Source organism: Delphinus delphis, chromosome 13 (assembly GCF_949987515.2).
Source record: "Delphinus delphis chromosome 13, mDelDel1.2, whole genome shotgun sequence".
NCBI classification, from domain to species: domain Eukaryota; kingdom Metazoa; phylum Chordata; class Mammalia; order Artiodactyla; family Delphinidae; genus Delphinus; species Delphinus delphis.
In genome coordinates, this window is record NC_082695.1 from 38,634,242 (window position 1) to 38,653,767 (window position 19,526).

A 19,526-nucleotide genomic window follows, 5' to 3' on the forward strand; every position below is an offset into this window, starting at 1 on the left:
CTCTTTCTTTAGCTGAGGCCACTTATTACAGGTGGCAGCAAGGACTGCGGGGTCAGACACAGCCAGGAAGCGATTCTGAGTCTATGCTTAAGAGCTTGGATTCATGACTTACGCTCTTTATAGAAGGGGAATAATGATGTCCTCTTTCCAGAGTTAATCTGCAGGAAAATATGAGGTAATGTACAAAGGGCCAGGGGCTCCGTAAATGCTCGTTTCCTTTTCTCCTTCCGGTTTCGCTCCTCTGGTGGGCTCTCTCTCCTCCCGTCTTTTATTTTGCCTGGCTGGAACTTCCTTTCTCACCTCCCCCCACCCACCCCAAATTATCCCTGGGCTCCGTTTGAAGGACCCAAGTGTGTGTACGGAAAGATTAAGCTGTCCTTCTCATAAAGGAGAAACACATTCAAAATGGGGCACATCAAAAGTGAATGTAGGTGACAAATGTTTATATTTGGAAAGTGCTTCTGCTTTGATCCTCGTTTCTATTTTTTGAGAGCTTGACAAATGTGCCCTCTGAGCCTTGGCTTCAAACATCTTCAGTCAGCAGAGCACTTTGGAGGAGGTGAACTCATTTGATCCTCCACTCTCTGTTCCTCCCAGGCCAGGGGATCCGCCGCCACAGAGGAGGCCTCCTCCTGTCTCCCCGGAGCACTGGCCAGAGCCAGTGTGGCCGAGGGGCCGCCTGCTTCCCTCAGGTCTGGCTCTTAGGCCGGCAAAGGCCAGAGGCCTTGGGGGCCCAGCTCCCTTCTCCGGAAGCTCTGGAGGGTTCCTGCCATGGGGAAGGGTTCCCTGACCCTCGGCCTTCCTTCCTCTTCCACGAGGTCACCCCGAACCCTTGCCGAACACCCTCTGACCCATCACTTGGGAAGGTGATTCCCCAAGGGGGGAATTCCTCAGGGGTGGCTGCCCGAGGAACTGAATTTGGGGAAAAGTCTCCCTAGAACCAGCCACAGGACTGACTGTGCCAGGGTTTCCTAGACATCTTGGATGAAGTCTTGATGGAACGTAAGGAACATGTTTAGCTGCCGCGTCTCGCCCAGTTCTTGCAGGCAGGTTATGAAACCACTCCATGTGTAAGGTGACGCAGCACAACGGAGGTGCTCGCTGCTGTGCTGGTTTTCAGTGCCCCAGTCCTGTGGAAGCTGTGGCCGGCCGCGAGGAGGATTTTCACGGGAAGGCTTCCTTGCCCAAAACGTGGTTTCTTTCAGTCCAAACCCATTTCTTCCCACTTTTGGATCTTTGAACTGCAAATGGGACAGAAGGCCACGGAGATGGTATCTGCTGGTCCTGCCAGGGTGAGCGTCCAAACAGTGAGGAGCGGACCCACCCTGAGCATTTCCAACAGAGGGACTTCAGTGCCAGGAATCGGTTAAAGCTGGTGAAGGAACGGCTGAGAAGCCCAACAGGGGACAGTGAGGCAGCCACGGGGTTAGCTAGAGCAGGAAGCCCAGAGGGACAAAAGAAGGAGGTGGCATTACTTGAGTGTAGGACTGGGTCATCTGGCAGAAGCTAGGATCGCAGTGAGTCCATCTTGCCGGAGCTGGAGCTGGAGGAGATGCCTCCTTTACTGGCCAAGAGGGAGGTGGGGAGAGATGCTCATCTTCTTCCCCATCTCCCACTGGAAGCTCTCATCAGCCATTGCTGAACCCAGACAGAAGCCGGTTAGCACTGATCCTGGGAACCACAGCCTGCAAGCCTCAGACACTCTCCCCATCCTGAAGACTCATAGCAGAGCAGGGGAGAGTGAGAAGGTGCTCCAGCTCCCAGGGTGCAGAAGCCTGCTTTGGGACTTCCTCCTTGGAAAACCAGAAAGTCACAGGACAAGGGGAGAAGGCCAGGGTCTTGGAAAGAGAGTGGTACGAGATTCTGCCAAGCCTGTGCTCAGTGCAGACAGAACAACGCTCCCGTGGAGGTGCTCGCAAGGCACCAATATTCTTGCAGAAACACTCATCCCTAAATAACTTCTCTAGCTCCCTCACCGACGACTGTGACCCACAACTCTGTTCTCAGAGCGGTTGGCTTTGGCAGGTGACATTTCCAAGAATGCTCTGGCTAGGATTAGCAGGTTATGAATTCCCCCAGGGGGTCACTGAGAAATGTGACTCTTGCATACCTTGATAACTAAGAGGCACGATTGTTTGGCTTCTTATGGTAAATACTGGGTTGTGGTGACATTTGTGGTATAAGGACACCACGGATTCTGGGAATCTGCAGTCTAGTCCACCTCTTTTATTTGATCGCTCTTATGCAGCTCTACAGAAACTGCCTGCTTTCTTATCTACATGCATCCTGTGTGTGATGTGCGAGAATATATTTATTGAGAGGTTGTGGCGGGCTTGGGTTGCTAGGCAACTCTCTGGAAAGGCAGAGTTTACACTTCTGGGTCACCTTGGGAAAGACATGCTGCTGCTCTGGACCTCGGTTCTCTCTCTTTGGCAAATGGGAGTTATAGACGCTTCCTAATAACCCTGCCACCCTCAGACATGCCCCTCAAATACACACTTTTTGATGACATTTAGCAGTAACACATTTCCCCCCCTTATTTGTAAATATATGTTCATCATAGAAGATTTGGAAAACAGAAATATTTTACATAGAAATTGCCTATGATTCCATAACCCCCAGGTAACCATTGCTAATAGTTTTGTGAATTTACCTGCAGCTTTTCTCCCCCTAATTGAATATATATTTTATTTTATTTTATTTTTGGCGGTGCTGCACAGCTTACGGGATCTTAGTTCCCTGACCAGGGATTGAACCCAGGTGCTGGCAGTGAAAGCACCGAGTCCTAACCACTGGACTGCCAGGGAATTCCCTTGAGTATATATTTTAAATTGAGGTCATACTGTATATAGAGTGATATACTTTTCCATCTAATATTTGGTGAGAAGGTGTATGAGTATTTTACTTTTATTATGGAACACGATTTTTTATTATTTATTTATTTATTTTTGGCTGCATTGTGTCTTCGTTGCTGAGTGCTGGCTTTCTCTAGTTGCAGTGAGCGGGGGCTACTCTTCGTTGCAGTGCACATGCTTCTCATTGTGGTGACTTCTGTTGTGGAGCACCAGCTCTAGGCGCGCGGGCTTCAGTAGTTGCGGCACGTGGGCTCAGTAGTTGTGGCACACAGGCTTAGTTGCTCCACGGCATGCGGGATCTTCCCAGACCAAGGCTCAAACCCGAGTCCCCTGCATTGGCAGGCAGATTCTTAACCACTGGGCCACCAGGGAAGTCCCTAAGGAACATGATTTTTTAAAAAATCAATGAATAATATCCTTGTCAAACGGATGCACTGCGTTTCGTTTAGTTACTACATATTATTGGATGTTCATACTGTTTCCAGTTTTTTCTCTCATAATTATACTGTGATCAACATTCTTCCCATAAATTTAGAGCATAGCACAACTAAAAAGATAAATACAATTAAGAGGTGTTGAACTATGAAGAAGAAAATATTTGCAAAAGAATGACAAAGGGTCAATGTTCTCAATATATGAAGAACTCTTTTAAATAATTATGAAAATCACCATTGCCTTTATGGTAAAATAGACATGGAAATGATGTAGATGGATTATCCAGTACCTATAAATACATGAAAATATTTTCAAAATCACTGGTAATCAAGAGACACAAATTAAGACAACAATGTGATCCTGTTTTTGGTGCCTGTAAGGTTGGCAAAGAGAAAAGCAAAACAAAAACCAGAAAACGTAATACTGGTGACAGTAATAATGAGGTGAGAGAGATAGCAGGTTATAATATTCCTCGTGGAAAGTAAATCGATATGTCCTTTTTGTTTTCAAAGAGATTTTGTTTATTGATTTATTCGTCAACAATTATCAGGTCCCTACCATATCCAAACATGTTTTTCGGTGTTGGGAGTCATATAAAAATATATGGGACTGGGAATTTCCTGGTGGCCTATTGGGTAGGACTCTGTGCCTTCATTGCTGTGGCCCAGATTCAATCCCTGGTCAGGGAACTAAGATCCTGCAAGCAGTGCAGTGAGGCCAAAAAAAGAAAGAAAGAAGTGGGATATTCCCCCGATCCTTATGGAGGTTATGATCAAGCAAGAGGGATCACAGACGTCCAGATAAACATAATACAAGGTAAAATGGACAGACAGGAAGAGAATTGGATTTGGAATCAGAAGACTTGGTTTCTAACCTTGGCTTTGGCCTCTTACTAGCTGTGTAACTTTGGAAAAGTCACTTTATCATCCTAGGCTTTAATTTCTTTTTTGTGGGGAGGGGGTGGTTAATTTCCTTACCTGCAAAATAGGTTGTAGGAGAATTAAGTGAAACTAGGGATCTCAAAATATTTTGTAGATTGCTCATGCTTTCGCATGTAAACCTGGTATCTCTGCGATTTCAAAGGAAGAAGTCATCATTTCCTGTTGGGAAGACTCAGAGGACTAGTGGAAGAGCTGAAATTATCCTAAGTGTTGAATGGGGGTGGATTTTGACACTGTGAGATTGTAGAGAAAAGATGGGCCAAGTGGCAGGAACTGAATAAACAGAGTTGGGAAGATGCCAGAGGGTAAGAGGATTTGAGGACCTTGTGAGTATCTGGGTGAGGTATAAGAGACCTGTGGGAAGTTAAGATAAGCCCCAAGGAAGCTGGATTGGGAGCTAATTGTAAGAGAGCCTTGATGTCAAGTAAGTGAGTCTGGACTTCGTTCTGCCGATAATCAGAACTACAGAGACTCTTAAGCAGAGGAGTTACTGAGAGTTAAGGTTGAGGTCCAGGGTAGGGACAAAATGGTAGGTGAACCCAGCACAAAGATCCTGGTTTCTAATACCATTGTCCAGTAAAAGGAACAAGAGCTCCTTGGAAAAAAGGCTGATCTAAGGCTGGAGCAGGGAAAAACAAGATAAGGCTGAAGCACCTTGCAGTACTGGAAAGTAAGGAAGTAAAACGAAATGAAACGAAACAAAACAAAACAAAACGATGGGGCACGTCAAAGGGACACAAGACCCAACCTGAGAGCTCCCAATGGCTAAAGCTGGAATAATTTGTGCAATAAAATAAACAATGTAGTATTGGATTATAACCCAAAGTATAAAATAAATATGCATGAGTCCATACTGATATAAATAAATGAGGAGAGAAGAGGCAAATCTTTGTAGAATTCCAAATAATTTACATAGAAATTTCTGCCAGGGAGTGGAGCTAAGTTCCCCTCCCAGCCTCTCCCCACCTGGAGTGTGGGCTGTGCTGAGTGGCTTGCTTCTGATTTGCTTCTAAAAGGTAGAAGGGGGAGGGGGTGTAACTTCACGGTGGAGGAATCTGGTGAACACTACCTTGGCTGGGTGATCAAGGTCAATATCTTCAGCGATAAGTCGTGTTGATAGCTTGTACTTCTGATGTGATGTGGTGAGAAGGGTACTTCACTTCCATGGTGGTCTTACCCGTAACCCCATATAACCATAAGAAAATTATTAGACCCAAATTGAGGGACATTCAACAAAATACCTGAGCGGTACTCCTCAAAACTGTCAAGGTCATTAACAAACTAGAGAAGTCTGATAACCTGTCATAGACCAGAGGAAACAAAAGAGACATGACGACGAAATGCAATGTGGTATCCTGGACCAGTGACAGGATATCAGTGGAAAAGCTAATGAAATCAGAATAAAGCATGAAGGGACTTCCCTGGTGGTCCAGTGGTTAAGAATCCGCCTTCCAATGCAGGGGATGCGGGTTCGATACCGGGTCAGGGAACTAAGATCCCACATGCCACGGGGCAACTAAGCCTGTGCTCTCTAGCCCACACACCACAACTAGAGAGAAGACCTCGCCCCGCAATGAAGAACCCTCGTGATGCAACGAAAGATCCCACACGCCCCGATGGAGATCCTGCGTGCTGCAACTAAGACCCGATGCAGCCAAATAAATAAATAAATAAGAAAAAGAAAGCTGGGTACCAGCTCATAATTCAAAAAAAAAAAAAAAAAAAAAAGAATAAAGCCTGAAGTTTAGTTGATAGCAATGTACCAAAGTTGGTTTCTTAGCCATGGGGATCTTGTTAAAAGGCAGGTTATGATTCAGGGGATCTGGGGTGGGGCTGGAGAGTCTACACTTCTGATAAGCTCCCAGGTGGAGCCATTGCTGCAGGACACAGATGCTGAGCTGCAAAGTGGCAGAGTTTGGAGTTGGCCCTTCATCTTCTAAAGCTCCATCCCCTTGCTGTGAACCACACCTGGAGTGCTCAATACTACCCATCCTCAGTTACTGTTACTTGAATTCCCAGCTGGTCAGTGGTTTTCAGTCAATCCCAGCTACACCTTAGAATCATCTGGGAAGCTTTCAAGAAAGCCTCGTCCCAGAATTATGAAATTAAAATTTCTAGGCTGCTGTCTGGACATTCTTTTAAAATTGAGATAAAATTCACAGAATATTCAGTTAACCACGTTAAAACACACAAGCCAGTAACTTCCAGTACATTCACAAGATAAGTGCAACCATCACCACTCTCTAGTTTCTGAACATTTTCATTACCCCCGAAGAAATTCCCTACCCATTAAGCATTCAGTGCCCATTCCCTCCTGCCCTCGGTCCCCAGCAACCATTAATCTGCTTTCTAAGGTTTGCCTATTCTGGACAATTCATATAAATAGAATCATACAAAATGTGGGGGGAAAGACTTGGTTTCTCAGTCATGGCAAAAGTACCATGGTTACAGAAGATGTTGACAGTAGGGGAACTGGGTGCAGAGTATACGGGAACTCTCTGTACTACCTCTGCAACTTTTTTGTAAGTCCAAAACCATTTATTTTTATTTTTCTAAAGTTCATTTAAAAAAAACAAACTCCTTTTATTTATTGATTTTTGGCTGTGCCACGTGGCATGTGACATCTTAGTTCCCCAACCAGGGATCAAACCCATGCCCCCTGCGGTGGAAGCGTGGAGTCTTAACCACTGGACCGCCAGGGAAGTCCCTAAAACCATTTTAAAGTAAAAAGTTTATCTTACAAAATTTTTTTTAAAAGATAAGCGCATACTGCAAAATTCATTGTTGAAGGTGCTGAAAAATTCTATGGCAACTTTGATGGAAGGCACTCCCTGGGGACAGATACAAGGAATGAGCCAACTGGAAAGAATTCCTCCTCTGGACACCCAATAATTTGACTCCCATCTCCCTTTATTTGATATTAAAGGCTGTGTTTTTCCCCCCATAGTTTAGCGATTTAACCTGGGGGAAAAAAAATACAAGGACACCACAATGTCTTAACAAAATCCATTCAGAAATTTCAAGTAGTCTTTCCTTGTAACACTTCAAGACTCCTTTGATAATGGCTAAAGATATAACTAACCAAGTTTTCCTGGACCCTCATCTCTGTAACCATCTTTTCTTTTTCTTTTTGGAGCCGAAAGGATAAAATATGACAGGAAGAAACTCTAGGCTCAGTTTAGTGCCACAGTACATTGTATAACTTTCATTCCTTACCTCCGTGAAGCCTATGATTCTTCCATTGAAATGTCTGTTTACCACTAAATTAAGGGCAAATTAAAAAAAAATTAAGGCAAAATGGTTTTTCCCTTTACCCCACCACTCAACCATCACAACTTAAATTTCTTCATGCTTCCTGCCAACAGACCTCTGTGTCAGACCCACAAAGGGTCACAGGCAGCAAAGAATGTGTCCTCTGGGCTCACCACCTTTCTTCCAAGAAAAGACTCATTTCCCCCAAGTTTCAATTTACAGATACTTCCTGTTTACAAGCTGGCCAATGATGAAAGTTAACTTGGGACCTTTTTGTTTTTCCCCCAAAGACATTATTTGATAAGCACACTTTGATTTCGCCCTTCCATTTTCTCATTGTTAATGCCCTGTGCCTGAGAGACAGGACTGCTACCTAATTTGCAAGGCCCAGGGCCCAATGAAAATGCAGAGCCCCCTGTTCAAGAATTATGAAGAGTTTCAAGAGAGTGAGAGCAGAGCACTGATCCAAGCGTGGGGTCTTTTGAAGCCCTGAAGCCAGCCCTGTCTGGGGTAGTTAGGTTATGGGGCTTCTCATCGTGCCCATTGAACCCTATTTCAGAAGATAAGGGAGGGAGAATTTTAGACCCCATTGTCTCTCATTCATTCAGAGAGGCGCGTAGGGGCACAGAACCAGGGAGGTGGGCTGCATAGAACCAGGGGTCCTTCCTCCAGTAGCTCAGCCTTCTCCTTGTGATCAGAGAGGCTGCGGGTGTGGATGGGGGGAGGGTTCAGGGAGGGACACAGGATGGCCTGGAGTTAAGTTTCTTTAGGTAGGTGACAGCCCCTTCCTCACAACATCAGTGAGGGGGAAAGGCGGGGGGATGTGCAGGCCTGCTGGGACAATCTGGGCCTCCCAGGAAGTCAACCTCAGTTCCCCAGCTCAATGGATTTTGAGCAGCTACTGAATGCCTGGGACAGAGCTAGAAGTTAGACGTAAAAGGAAATGAAGGAAGGGAGGAAGGAAGTGAGGGAGGGAGGGAGGGAAGTAGGGAGGGAAGAAGGAAGGAAGGAAGGAAGGAAGGAAGGATCTACTCTCAAGGATCTGGTGGGGGGAGACATATGTAGATAGAAAATATCAGAATAAATGTCAGATGTTTTAAATTTACTTATTTATTTATTTTTGGCTGCGTTGGGTCTTCCTTGCTGCGTGCATGCTCTCTCTAGTTGCGGTGAGCGGGGGCCACTCTTTGGTGCGTTGTGAGGGCTTCTCATTGCGGCAGCTTCTCTTGTTGCAGAGCACGGGCTCTAGGCATGCGGGCTCAGTAGTTGTGGCTCGTGGGCTCTAGAGAGCAGTCTCAGTAGTTGTGGCACATGGGCTTAGTTGCTCCGCGGCATGTGGGAATTTCCCGAACCAGGGTTCGAACACGTGTTCCCTGCACTGGCAGGCGGATTTTTAACCACTGCGCCACCAGGGAAGCCCTGTTAGATGTTTTAAAAGCCCTCCTAACCTTGCCTTGGTCTTGGGGACCTGAGACCCCCTGATCTGACCAAAGAAACTGCCCCCTGGCTCTCCACATGCCTGTGTTCAACTTGGATGTGGCAGGTCAGAGGTGCTGCACATCCCCCAACATCAGCCAGGAGAAATACTCTTGTGGGGTGGACAGCAGGCTCCCCGACGCAAAACCCTAGTTTCCATGTTTTACACAAGTTCTGTCTAAATGTATCTTAAAGGCGCTAGGTACACATACGACTAAAAACCTAACATATGCCAGAGTTGGCAATGGATTAAATTTATTATTAAATTCACCAGTTGAGATGATTAAAGAGTTTATTGCTTTTTAAAAAAACTAGCAGGGCTTCCCTGGTGGTGCAGTGGTTGAGAATCTGCCTGCTAATGCAGGGGACACCGGTTTGAGCCCTGGTCTGGTAGGATCCCGCATGCCGTGGAGCAACTAGGTCTGTGAGCCACAACTACTGAGCCTGCGCGTCTGGAGCCTGTGCTCCGTAACAAGAGAGGCCGCGATAGTGAGAGGCCCACACACCGCGATAAAGAGTGGCCCTCGCTTGCCACAACTAGAGAAAGCCCTCGCACAGAAACGAAGACCCAACACAGCAAAAAGAAATAAATAAATTAATAAATTCCTACCCCCAACATCTTCAAAAAAAAAGCAAAGAATCCCATTGAATTATGAAAAAAGCATTTTCCATGAGTCTCTATCACAACTTTACAGTGTCTTCTCAAAATCAGGTTCTTCTCTGGAGCAAGTAGTTTGCCATTTCACATCACAGGATAGGTTGGAGCTATAAAAAGGAACTGACAGATGGTTCCACCTCAATTGTCATCAATTCAGTTGGCTTACCAAGGTGACTGGTCCCATAACAGATCAGAACAGTCACCTCTCAGGCTGTAGGGCCCAAGTTTTCCCAATCTAAAATTGACAATAAAAAGCACCCGCATAGAGACAAAGTCAGAGGGTTTAAAACCAGGACTGTTGCTCACAGGTCTTCATGACTGGGCTTACGCGAGATGGTCACCTCTCTCCTCCCCTGTAGCTGTTCTCCTGCACTTCTCTGACCTGAGTGAGTCTCATTTGATGGTACAGCAAGACTGTCTAAGGCTCCAGGATCCCTCACATGTCCTCATCCTTGTGCCAGGCAACGTGTCTCATACCCATGGTGGCCCACGTGAAACGCTGATTGAACGAGTGAATGAATGATTCCCATCTCTTTCTCGCAAGCAGCTTTGCCAGCACTCTTTTAATCTTGCAGTGGCCCTGAGTTGTGGGTAGGCAGGAAGAAAGTCTATTTTGCTTGAAGAAATGAAGACCCTGTGGCTAAATGAATTACCCAGAGTGACAGCAAATTGAGACAGTGCCGGGGCTGCTGACAGCTGCCTGCTTCTTCTCTGTGGCTCTGACCTACAGACTGGAGCCATTGCCTTGTGTGAAATAACCAAACTACAGTTAAAGTAACAAATGTGGGCTATAAACTCTCCTGATATGATTGGTTAATTATGGAACTTGCTAACTAAGAGTAACATCAGAAGTATTTGACAATTGACCGGTAACCTCCCCTGAGAACGCATTTTTGGAAACAAGATGTTAAACCCTCCATGAGAAGAGCTGACACCCAATCCATGCTTAGGTATTAAACTTCTCTTACTATCTGCTCCTCTCCTTTTCTTTTTTTTTTTTTTTGTAAACAACACATAGACACCAGGAACAGTATGTCTAGGATTAGTAACTCAATTTTCTGTGATTTAAGAAGTATTAAAAAAAAAAAACCGAGGAAGATAGTTTGAGGAAATAAAAGTGTTAACCCTCATGACGAAGGAGGTCATTGGTGGTTCCAGGTGTCTACAAAGGGGAACTAATACATCCTTGTTACAAAGAAATGCAGAAGGAGAACCACACTGTGGCCATACCCTGGAGGGCAGCAGAAATACCCAGGCTTAAAAAATAAAAGAGTAAACAAAAGCAACCAGTCACCGTGGAAAAGTGTAAAGTGTATGGGGTGGGGGTGGGGGTGGGGGAGAAAAGAATGAAAATATGATGCTTAAATTTTTTTTCTGAAATGAAGGTTGTAAGTAATACTACTTCATATATATGAAATGTAAGTGGCAATAGAAAAATACATATGAATGACCCAGGCTTTTGGGAAAGAGTCAGGGGACATCCACATCTCTGGTAGATAATGGATAACCCATTGCCTAGAGTGGTTCGGTTGTCCATTTGCCCAGCAGCAGTAGCAGACTGTTCTAGGCCACCCTGGGAGCCAACGGATGGTACCATGCCAAGGGGGAAGCAGCAGTTATGTGGCCCTGGGGACTTCATTGTTTACTGTTTTCTTATCAGGTGACAGTACAATTGCCACTCTACAACAGGATTTACTTCTCGGATCTAATAGCTATGCTTTTTTTTTTTTTTTGAAAAATATTTAACATCTTGTTATGGGCAGGGCTGCAAAGTGAACTTTCAGTCAAGGATGGAAATACAGAAAGGCCTATACACTTGGCGGGGTTTTGGAAGGTAAACCTTTCCCTCTGCCCTTCCGTTGGCTCTTTTTTTTTTGTCTCACTTAGCAGATCTGAGAAGAACCCAACCCCCTCGTCATAAAGAAGGGTCGCTTCCCGACGCTCTAGGCAGAACAGAGGCTTTCCAACGGGCTCGTTGCGGGGCTCCTTCGTGGTGGTTTATGGAGAGGAGGCCTGAATGGGAGCCAATGCGGGGAATGTTCAATGTAAAAGGTTTAGAGAAGAAAGTCAGAGCAGTTAGTGAAATGCTGACTCAGCTCAAGACTCAGAGCAAGGCCACTGAGTCGTCCTTCTGCCCTTGGAGCTGTGTCTGGGTAGATGTGAACGCTTTTCTCAGTGGGGTTGGGTTGGGGGGAATTAGAGCCCCCCACCCCGAGTTTGCTTAACGGGCATCACCATTCTCATGAGATGAAGTTCTGCCCCAAGCCTGTAGTTTTTTAAATTGAGACGTAATTGACATATAACATTGTATTCTATTTGGGTACATAATGATTTGATACACGTATACACTGCGAAATGATCACCACAATAAGTCCAGTTAACATCCATCACTGCACAGTTACAAGTTTTTCCCCTTGTGTTGAGAACTTTTAAGATCTACTCTCTTAGCAGCTTTCGAGTACCGTATTGTTAACTACAGTCACCGTACTGTACGTTACATCCCCAGGACTTATTCTTCTTATACTGGAAGTCCAAGCCCCTATTTTACAGCTGAGACCTCTTTCCATTCTAGTTCCATATCCCCTCTTAGTGCAACTAATGACTGACGTCATTGCCTCTGTGTGTGTGTGTGTGTGTGTGTGTGTGTGTGTGTGTGTGTGTGTGTGTTGGAATGTGAACGGGCGCCAGCCATCACTGTGATGGAAGATGGAAGCCTCTTCAGGTTTGAGTCATTCTTGGTTCAGGGGTCTTCATATAATGAGGTGACCATCACTCTGCTTTCTCAGCTGCTCACACAAGCTGGGGAGGCTTCAAAGGAAAGAATTCCTTTCCAATCAGAAGTCTGAGAGTTTTGGTAGGCATGTGCCTCTACAACGTTTCTTTGACTCACAGAGTTTTGAAAAAGTCCCTTTAGACGAAAACACCTGTATCATACTGGGCTGGTACACAGGTAGATGCCACTGATTTTCTCCTGGGCAACTTATGATGTAATCATACGTCCCAGAATTAAAATCTAAAAATGAAGGTTCATCATATTCTTCCTACCAAATGGAGAAAACAGGCTTCTTTTCATGAGTTAGTCTTTATTTTCTTGTATCTTTTTGTTCTTTCTGTTTTGGTCTGGAGGTCGGAAGTGCCTTGTGTGAAAAATGCTTCTGATGAAAGGTGTTCTTAATTTAAAAAGTGGAAGATAATGTTAGAAATTCCCCCACTTAAGTCCCTCTGAGCTCTCTAGGCTTCCTGAAAAACCAATCACCACAAGAAGAAAACACCTACAAACCCTTATTTCTTGACATTTAAATCTGCTGTCTCTCTGGGGTAATTCATGTCAGGTTTAACAGTCTGATTCAGAGACCTGGTCTTCCTGGAGATCTCGCAACTCACCAGAAAGAGGGCTCTTGAAATAGCCACGCCAAAGTGCTGTCAGGACAAGTTGGGTTAGAGACAAGTTATCTTGAGCAGAAAGTCCTGATAAAAAATCCTAGAGATTTCAATCCTCTTTACCTAATTGCAGAATGGGTTGGGTGGGGAAGAGGTAAAGCGGTGGGGGGATTGAACAGCAATCTCATGAGTGGGTTTGATTTAAGCTTGAAGCATTTATTAACCTACGATTGGGTTGAAGTTCTAACCTGAGATCTGAGTCTTTCTCAGTCATATGCATGACTTGGGGGTGGGCAGGGTGGCAGGTCCATTAGTCATGGGTTCGGTTATCAACGGAGCTCAGCATCAGGACAGTGGGGCTCTGTATGCAAGTGCCTCCCGCTATCAGCCTGCTTGATGTTCGGACATCGCATTGTTCTCCTTGGAGATTACACCTTCCAACCCGCCACCTGATCCCCTTTCGAGTTTCTGTTCTCAAATTCCTCTGGAAAGAAGGCCCCGGAGGTGGCAGGCAGGCAGCTGCCGTGTCTGGACAGCTTCCATGTTCTCTTAGCCAGAAAGTGGTGGGAACAACAGCAGTGGTCGCCCAGCCCTGCGCTGGGGAGCCTACCTGACTTTGTTGGCTGAAGTGTCCGGCTCGAGCAATAGGACAGAGGGGCTGCAGAGGCGAATTAGTGGAGTAGGGTAAGCTCCAGCCAGCAGGACGCTTTGCCGATGACTCAGCATTCCCCTTTCTTCCATTCCAAGGGGCAGAAAGGTCACGTCTTCATGATAGAATTCTCTGGCAGTCCCTGCCCCTGGACTCCCCCGCTGCAGCTGCCAAGTCTCAGTAAAGATCCAGAAAGGACTTCAGGAATTCTACGACTTTTGTGGGGATGGTCCAGCTGCTTCCTTTTTGGCTAGTTGAACACCCATGCTTCATGGAGGGGAGGGGTAAAGATAACAGGGAGAACGTTCCAGATCCGGGCAGCCAGCACCCGCCAGCTCCGTGAAGGAGGCAGTCACTGGGCAAAGGTGAAGTGAGGGGCCTGGTCAGGATGAAAGATGCCCAGTTGAAAGGGGTTTCATCTTCAAGCAGAAAGCATTTAGCAGCCGTCTGGGCGATCATTTCGGGGAGGCGGAGATATTATGCCAATAAATCAAGGCAATCGCATCTTGTTCCCCACGGTAAACCCTGATAAAATTGCCTGCCCAGGGGAAGGAAAGTATTTCATTATTGTACCTTTGAAAAAGGACAATCCTCTCTGCATTTCCTCTCTGGGGGAGGGTGTCCTTTGTTCTTGTGCCTCTGACACTCAGCGCCTCCAAACCTGTAGTTTCAGGGGAAAGGACTTGGTAATTTAAAAAAAAAAAAGTGTGGTTAAATGACCGAGCTGTTCTGTTCAACGAGGCAGGACTCATGTCAGGGACTCTCATGCATAACCCGGGGCTGACGCCACGGTGATCTCAGCACAAAGGAGTCTCCTTTTGGGTGGGGGCCGCTCCATCCTCCCAGGGGCTTCCTGGTGGGCCCTGCAGAGCTGACTCCCGAAGGGCAGGCATTCTGAGCGTGGTGGACACACGACCTGCAGGAGACCTTTTAGATTCAGGGGCCACTGGTTACCACTCTGATGACTTCACTCCAGGCCCAAAAGCGTCACAGGGGAAGTCAATGCTTGCACAGAATCCCAGAACTTTGGAGGGGGAAGGGATTGCAAAGCTCATGAGCCCAAGGTCTCCATTTTACAGCGGAGGACAGAGGCCGGGGCTGGTCGAGCAGCCTTCCCAAGCTGGATCTGCACGCGTGCTGCCTGCATACAGGGTGCTTTGCAGCCCACAGGGCTGTGGCCAGAGTCTGCAGGCTCCAGGAGCATTAGAGAGCAACAGGGAAGATCAGAGACCCCACCTAACATAGCTCCCCAAGTCACTTGAGTCTTCAGCACAGTCAGGAAGTTTCAAGCTTCCTTTTATCAGCCTTAAAGGTTGTTGTAATCACAAAGTGTCTCTCACTGAGGATGAGAGCCTTTCCAAGCACCAGTGAAGAATGTCAATTTTTCAGTGTCCTCTGTCTCCAGGGTGACCGTTTCTTTCAGGTGAAATGCAAAGACTTTACCTTTTCTTAGACTTAGGGTAAATGGCTAAGACCATGTTTTCCAGACTCCGGCCACCGCCTTAGTACGGTCCTAACTCCAAAGGAGTGGTGCCAATCAGGTTTCAGACCAGAAAGCTGGTGCTCCATCCCACTGCAGGGGATACTCTTCCTGGGAACAGACTGCGCGTCCTTTGGGAGACTTGTTAATTGTTACTGTGTTGGAGGCAGTGGCTTCCCGGGGGGGCCTGACCACAGACATCTGTGCCAGTCTTCACTGTGGGGTGAATATCCAGGAAGGTTGATTTTTGGATGAGCAGGAGGCTGGGGAGGTTTGAGTGTGGAGGGAGTGGGGAGGGAAGGGGGATACTGGCCTGGTCCTGGACTAAATCTTTTGGGAAGAGAATGTACTGGATATGGTAGTGGGATGGGGGCGGGGCTTGCAGAATTAGCATCTAACAGCAGATGTTCTTGGAGCAATAAGACACAGAAAGCTGTTCCCTGGTGATGCAGTGGTTGAGAGTCCGCCTGCCGATGCAGGGGACACAGGTTCGTGCCCCGGTCCGGGAGGATCCCACATGCCGCGGAGCGGCTGGGCCCGTGAGCCATGGCCGCTGAGCCTGCGCGTCCGGAGCCTGTGCTCCACGCAATGGGAGAGGCCACAGCAGTGAGAGGCCCGCATACCGCAAAAAAAAAAAAAAAAAAAAAAGACACAGAAATCTCCAAGTACCCGGGCTTCCCCACTCAGCCCTCAGTACTTCAGTCATGCCCTGCCTGTTATTAGAATTTGGAGAATATTTTGGACCCTCCTAGGGCATTTATCCTCGAGCCTAACTCTCATCAAAAATCCTACCAAATTGTCTTCCTTAAAAAAAAAAAAAAGTTAAAAAAACAAAGAGGTAGAATATCTGAGATCCCTGTTTTACTTTTATTTGGAGTTAAGAGTAATTTTGATACTTTTGCTATTAAGAGGATAGTGAAGGATAAAAGATGGAGAAACTTCACTGCCTAACAACTCCCCTATCTCCTTTTCAGCTCAGAAGTAGAGCAGAGGGAAGCATGAGAGCGTAGTAGCACTCTGGACAGAATCACGGGGCCAGGGAAGACATCCATGAGATCATGCGTCCCTCCTGGATAAGTCCAACGGTGCAGAGGTCACTGTCCTAGCCATGACCTCTGTATCGTTGGACTTCTCCAGGATGGAAGACAGCAGTGTTGAGAGGCAAGGGGAGAGGGCAGGGGGGCAGCTGGGGAAGGCTTATGTGAGCCATTTCTCGGCTGCATAGGCAGTGGCAGAGCACCGAACTGCTCTGAATCATGGATAGTGCGGTCACCACTCATGAGAAGCCCAAGTAAGGCTCCAGCAGCCAAACCAGAGTTGATCGCTTCTCCCAGCAGATAGATCCATTCCCATTTTCTGAATCTCACAGAATTCCAGGTTGCCTTAAATCACCAGAAAAAAAAGCTGTTTTAAAACCCCAAAAGGGCAGCTTCCCTGGTGGTGCAGTGGTTAAGAGTCCGCCTGCCAGTGCAGGGGACACGGGTTCGATCCCTGGTCCGGGAAGATCCCACATGCCGTGGAGCAACTAGGCCCGTGTGCTGTAACTCCTGAGCCTGTGCTCTGGAGCCCGTGAGCCACAACTACTGAAGCCTGCGAGCCACAACTGCTGAGCCCGTGTGCTGCAACTGCTGAGGCCCGTGTGCCTAGAGCCTGTGGTCCGCAACAAGAGAAGCCACTGCAGTGAGAAGCCTGTGCACCGCAATGAAGAGAAACCAGAGAAAGCCTGTGTGCAGCGACAAAGACCCAATGCAACCAAAAACAAACAAAACCAAAACCCAACAGGAGGACTTCCTTGGTGGTCCAGTGCTTACGACTTTGCCTTCCAGTGCAGGGGGTGTAGGTTCAAACCCTGGTCAGGGAGCTAAGATCGTACATGCCTGGCAGCCAAGAAAACAAAACATAAAACAGAAGCAATATTGTAACAAATTCAATAAAAACTTCTAAAATGGTCCACATCAAAAAAAAAAACTTAAAGAAAACGATATCTGTTTCAAAAAAATAAATGAAATAAAACCCCAACAGGGAATTCCCTGGCGGTCCAGTGGTTAGGACTCTGCGCTGTCGCTGCTGAGGTCCTGGGTTCCATCCCTGGTCAGGGAACTAAAATCCCACAAGCCACAAGGCACAGCCAAAAAAATTAATTAATTAAAAAATAACCCCCCAACATATCAGTGCAGTGCGTCACCCCCAGAACCATCTTCAACCTTCACGCTCTGGCTCGTGATTAGCCTGCAGGAGGTGAAAGGTCAGCCTTCTATTATTTGTTAAAGCACTCAGCAACCCAGAAATAAACAAGGATGCTGATGCTGATCTGAGAACTAAGGATATCTTTCAAGTCTAATAAATGTGATAAAAATAAACAACATCCTTTCATAAATTTAATGGAGCATGGCTCTGTGTTTATCTTGTGTCATGTACTTGAGATTACCCCACTGGAAGAAGAAAACACTTGATTAATGCAGGGAGTCTGCAGCGGTTGGAAAATATTTTTCTACTTCCTGCCATGCCCTTTTTTTCTTCTCTAAGGAAGTTATTAGCGGTATACTTTACAATAATGGAACTGAAACAATTTCTAGTGAGAAGTCCAACACATTCCTGAGTCACGGCTGCTCTTCCACTTGGTAATTAGGTAAAAAAGGATTCCATATCCTTTTTCTTCCATCCTGTGGCTGAAGAGTTTTACTTTGGGTGTTTATGACACCTGAGAATAATGATAGCAACAATAATAAATTTATCACTTATTGAAGTCCTGGACAGAATACTCTCTAGGAATTATTTAGCCACACAATCCTATGAGACAGATACTGTTATTATTCCCATTTTACTGATAAGAACCTAAGGTTTTGAGACTAGGTGTCTTGCTCAAGGTCATACAGGTAGTAAATGGTGGACAAGAGGGTTTAAGACCAGTTCTAACGCCTATTCTCACTTGAATGATTATGCCCGCCACCCACAGGACTTAGGCATTGAAGGAAGGGGTTTTGAGCTTGAGTATGAGCCTGAATATGATTAGAGCATCTCCTGGGTACCAGACATTCCTCCAGACGCTGGAGATATAGAACCAAAGCAGACAAAACCCCTGCCCTTCTGGAGCTTACATTCTAGTGAGGTCAGTGAGATGAGATGTAAAATCAACAAAATAAATGATCAACTACATACTAGTTAAGTGGTGACCTATGATATGGAGAGAAATAAATCAGGACATGAATATATAGGATATGAGAGCAGGGGTTACCATTTAAAATACAGCAGTCAGGAAAGGCTTAGTTAAGACGGTGAGATTTCAGGAAAGAGCTGAAGGAGGTGAGGAAGTAAGCCCTGTAGCTGTCTAGAGAAGGACCATCTAGGCAGATGGAATGTGCAAAGGCCCTGAGGTAGCTGTTCTTGGCATGTTTGAGGAACCCAAAGAAGACTAGTGTGACTGCAGAAGTACCTGAGCGAGGGGGAGGATGGTAGATGAGGTGAGAGAGGTACATGGAGGCTGGGTGGTGTAGGGCCGTGTGGGCTATACAGTCACCCCCCGCCCCATGCTCGGGGGATACGTCCAAGAGCCCCCAGTGGATGCCTGAAACAGTAGACAGTACCCAACCCTATATATGCTATGCTTTTCCTATACATACTTACCTGTGTTTAAAAGGTATGTATGTATTATAAAGTTTAATTTATAAATTAGCCAGAGCAAGAGAATATCCGAATTGCCAGCATCACTACTTTTGTGCTTTGGGGCCATTATTAAGTAAAATAAGTCACTTGAACACAAACACTGTGATACCACGACAGTCATCTGTTAACTAAGTGACTCATAGGTAGGATAAGCTGGATGATTCACATCCTGGGTGGGAGAGAGTGGATTTCGTCACACAACTCAGAACAGCGGGCAATTTAAAATTTATGAGGGAATTCCCTGGCGGTCCAGTGGTTAGGACTCGGTGCTTTCACTGCAGGGGTCTGGATTCAGTCCCTGGTTGGGGAGCTAAAATTTAAGTTTCCGCAAGAACAAAACACAAAACAAACCAAAAACCCACTTATGAAGTGCTTATTTCTGGAATTTAGTATTTAATATTTTCCGACCGTAGGTAACTGAAGTCAAGGAAAGTGTAGCAGCAGATGAAGGGGGCCAACAGGGCACTTCACCATCTACTCAGAATGCGATGGGGACTCACTGGAGGGTTTTGAGCAGAGAAGTGACGTGCTCTGACTTAAGTTTTAAAAGGATCCCTCTGGCTACCATGTGAGATGAACTCAAGAGGGGCGGGGTGGAGGCAGGGAGCCCAGTTAGGAGCCTCCTGCAGTAAACTGGGTGGAAGATGATGGTGGACAGTCCCAGGGCAGGAACAAAGGAGGGGATGCCCAGCAGATGGGTTCTGAACATAAATGGAGGCGAATTAGAATTTGCTGA

The 19,526-nt window shown here is 46.3% G+C and overlaps 1 long non-coding RNA gene across 3 annotated transcripts in view; it reads right to left on the reverse strand.

Annotated features, from left to right (window-relative positions):
- Positions 1-2,884: 2,884 nt before the first annotated feature.
- LOC132436181 (uncharacterized) overlaps positions 2,885-19,526 on the reverse strand; it is a 59,600-nt gene continuing 42,958 nt past the window's right edge. For all 3 annotated transcript variants that reach the window (XR_009521726.1, XR_009521727.1, XR_009521728.1), the window contains one exon: positions 2,885-3,232. This is a non-coding gene — a long non-coding RNA (uncharacterized lncRNA). The remainder of the gene's footprint in view (positions 3,233-19,526) is intronic.